The 3,505-nt window shown below is 48.6% G+C and overlaps 1 protein-coding gene across 10 annotated transcripts in view; it reads left to right on the forward strand.

The window, feature by feature from the left end:
* Positions 1-3,505, forward strand: part of SLC5A6 (solute carrier family 5 member 6) — a 15,068-nt gene that overhangs the window by 1,523 nt on the left and 10,040 nt on the right. For 2 of the 10 annotated variants that reach the window (XM_006162168.3, XM_006162170.3), the window contains exons 1-2: positions 210-354; positions 527-593. The gene's annotated coding sequence lies outside the window, so the exon portion shown is untranslated. Of the gene's footprint in view, positions 139-201; positions 355-526; positions 594-620; positions 766-3,505 lie in introns of those variants that run through there. The other 8 variants (XM_006162162.3, XM_006162165.3, XM_027765771.1 and 5 more) reach the window with 7 other exon arrangements.

The following is a 3,505-nucleotide window of genomic DNA, read 5'->3' on the forward strand; positions in this document are numbered from 1 at the left end:
TCCCCGGCGGCGCGAGCCACCCCATCCGCCCTCAGTAAACATGGCGGCTGGGGCGGACAGGGGGTGGGGCCCCGTTGCCACCGGCCTGGGGCGCTGCGGGCCTGGCTCTCAGGCAACCCACGTGTGGAGACCAGGCAGGTGGGCCGGGCGGGCCGGGAGGCTATGGGGTTGGTGCAGGGAGGCTCGGAAGGGCGGCGTGAGGACGAGGGCGGGGAGGAAAGGCGGGGAGGGAGAGGACGGAGCGAGCCGGCTCCCAGCGTGGGGATCAGGAAGGTCTGAAGTGCGAACGCGAGGTGGTTCTGGCACTTTGTGGAGTGCGGTGGGGCGAGGAGGCGCAGGCAGGAAAGGCAGAGGGTAAGGGTGATGCAGGAGCGAAGGGCAAACCGCTGTCGGAGGACGGAGCTTTAGGGAACGCTGCGGACAGCCCCGATCCCCTTCACCTCTGTTCTGAGACCGCGCAGCGCGGACCTGGGTCAGGAGGCAGGGGCAAGAGACACGCTCCCCTAATTCGTCATCTCCGTCTCAGGGCAAGGGAGCGATGCTGATCTCAGGAAGAATGAAGGGACCTTCCTAGCCTTGGCTGAACAGCGAAGGTAAGGCCGGCAGCGCTGTCCCAGGGTATCCTGACCCTGACTGAAGGACGCTAGAGGAGTCAGCTCCGAGAGGGACAGTGTTGGCTTGGTAAGGACCAAGCAAAAGCTCACGAGAGCCGACCAATGCACATCTCGAGTAGCTGGTCCAGACTTTCTGTCCTCATAATTCCAGGTATCTATCTACCTGGAATCTGATAACATTTCCATTCAGCTAACTGGGTAATAGTTCTTGGCGGGTTTTTTTTTTTTTTTTTTTTTTTAGGGGGGTTTTTTTTTTTTTTTTGAAGAGGGTTATTATTATTATTATTATTATTTTGCTTTCAGGCATGTGCGCTTGCCAGCCAGCTAGAGACAGACAGAAAGTGAGAAATTCACCCCCCAGGGAGGATGGCCACGCAGCAATCCCTTCTCCGTTCCATTCCATTCCGTTCCTTTCCTCCTCCCGGGATCTTGATCTTGATCTTGGGCACGCATGCACACGCGCTGGGCGTGAGTTTTAAGCCACTGGGTCCGGGAACCGTGGTCGACTACGTGGGAGTCCAGCGACATAGCCATTACACTAACTGCTGGTCCCAGTTCTTGGTGCTTTAATGAGGGCCCTAAACCCTTTCAGACCCAGGCACAAGGGCTCATTTCCCAGGGTTCATTTTGGGACCATTTGTCCTGCAGTGGGCCCTTCATCTTTTGTAGGCATCAAAGCAGCCCAGAGCAGACAGTGACCAAAGTGAGTTAATCTGTTTTTAGATAATTTCATGGGACCTGCAGTTGGCGTAATGACTATGTCGCTGGATTCCCGTGTAGTTTGCCTGCAGTTTGAGTCCTGGACCTGGTGACTTAAACTCACACCTGGTGTGTGTGCGTGCCCAAGGCCCTGAGGGGAGAATGGAGGAAAAGGGTTTGCAATGTGGCCATCTTCCCTGGGGCGGTGGGAGAAGGGATTGCAGTGTGACTCGCTTTCTGTCGAGTGCACACACCCTACAGCAAAAACTTCTCTAAAAAAAAAAAAAAGAATTTCATAACCTGTTGCTTGTGCCCTAGTATGCTACTGTTTTAGGGAAACTCAGCTCTTCCTTTTTTTTCTCTTTCAGAGAGATTTAAGTACATGGAGTTTGACTCAGTGTAGGATTTTTAGGATGGTGCTGCTCTGTTCTTAGATTCCTCTCTGAAGAAGGTTTTGTTACTAGGTCAAGTTTTTCCTGACTTGCCTGGTTTTCTTTTCAGTCATTCAGGAGAGTTCTCTGCATTTCATGCAAATGGTATTTTATCATGATGTTCCATGAGTTTATTCCAGCATGAGAGTAGGGTGGGAGGGGTTCTGTTTTAAGTTAGGATCATTAAGCACCCATTGGATGATTAGGGGAGACACAAGAAGTAAAGATTTTAGGGAGCAGCAGGTGGCGTGGTGGTTTAGGTTGTTAGATTCCCACATGGACGACCATGGTTTGCGTACTGGACCTGCCAGTTTGCTTTCTCACTTTCCCTTTCTCTCTTTCTCAAGAAAGAAGTTAAAAAATAATAATAATAACAAGTGGAATTAAATAAATTGTTTGTTAAAAAAAAAAAAGAAAAGATTTTATTACTTACAGGTCCTGGGGGTTATAAGGCCAAACACATGGATTCAGCGGGCATGTGGGGAGAGAAATACCTGCCTTAATTGAGTCCATACAGATTTGCAGTGGGGAGTTTTAATTGTTGGGTTTAAAGCAAGCAGGCACGAGTTCCAGGAAGCCATGCTGTGACAGAAGTAGTCACTGCCGTAGCTGCACGGTCCATGTGGGATGGGAAGGTCAACGTGGTCAGTCAAGTGGGCTATATCTAGATGTCACATAGAAAGGTGGTCACCAGGAGGCAGTTGTGTAAGGCAAATACCTGGTTCCATCACACTGAGAAAAAAAACCTGCTTCTGAGAAAGTCCATTTTATGTTCAAAATGGATGCTGAGGCAACATGAAATTGTAAGACGTCACTATAGTCTCCCTTTCTGTACACCTGTGTCCCAGCCTGTACTGGGACCTTTCTCCAACCACCTCGCTGTATGTTCTTATTAGCACACAGCAGACTTCTCTCCTCCTACTCTGCAAAAGTTTCTGTCAAAGAGGAGTGCAAAAACTCAGGCTATTGCGATGTCCAAGGCCCATGGCAGCTTTACGTTAAACCGGAGTGGCCTGTTGGGAACCTTGTTCTGGGTGCTATGGAACACATGACCCAAGAGTCTCCTGTCTTCGTGGGCCCAGCAGGTTCAGAGTTCAGGTTTAGTCTGCATGAGAACCAGTCTTACAACCAGGCCACATTTGCCCAAGAACATAGTGTGGGAAAGCCAGAAGACAGCCTGATCTTTCTCCTACTGGGCAGGAGCAGAAGACAGGGTTTATATTAATCTGTCCCTTGATCAGTTGAAATCTTAACTCTGTTTTATGAATGACTGACTATAGTTAGCACTCTGCCCCTGCTCTGGTTCTGGGAGTAGTAAGTATAGGGCCCCTGGTGAGTCACCGGTTACAGCTATAAACAACACTCTCTTTCTTTCTTTCTTTTTTTCTTTTTAAAGAATTACTTGTTTTAAGGCCTGGCAGGTAGAGTGGTGGTTAGATGCACTGGACTCCCACATGGTTGGTCATGGTTCGAGTCTTGGACCTTGGCAGGTTGCTCTCTGTCTCTCTTTCTCTGTGTCTTGCTATGGTCAAATTAAAATAACAATAATGATAAGTAAAATAAAGTAAATAATTCTTTAAAAAAATTACTTATGTTACCTTTTATTATTATTATTTTAATTTGACCAGAGAGAGAGAGAAAGAGAAAGTGAGAAGGCAAGCCACAAGGTCCAGGACTTGAGCCACAGTCAGCCATGTGAGGGTCCAGCCCCTTAATCACCATACCACCTGCCAGCCCTGCTTTTTTTTTTTTAAAATATAA

Source organism: Tupaia chinensis, unplaced genomic scaffold (assembly GCF_000334495.1).
Source record: "Tupaia chinensis unplaced genomic scaffold, TupChi_1.0 Scaffold139757_1, whole genome shotgun sequence".
In the NCBI taxonomy this organism is placed as follows: domain Eukaryota; kingdom Metazoa; phylum Chordata; class Mammalia; order Scandentia; family Tupaiidae; genus Tupaia; species Tupaia belangeri.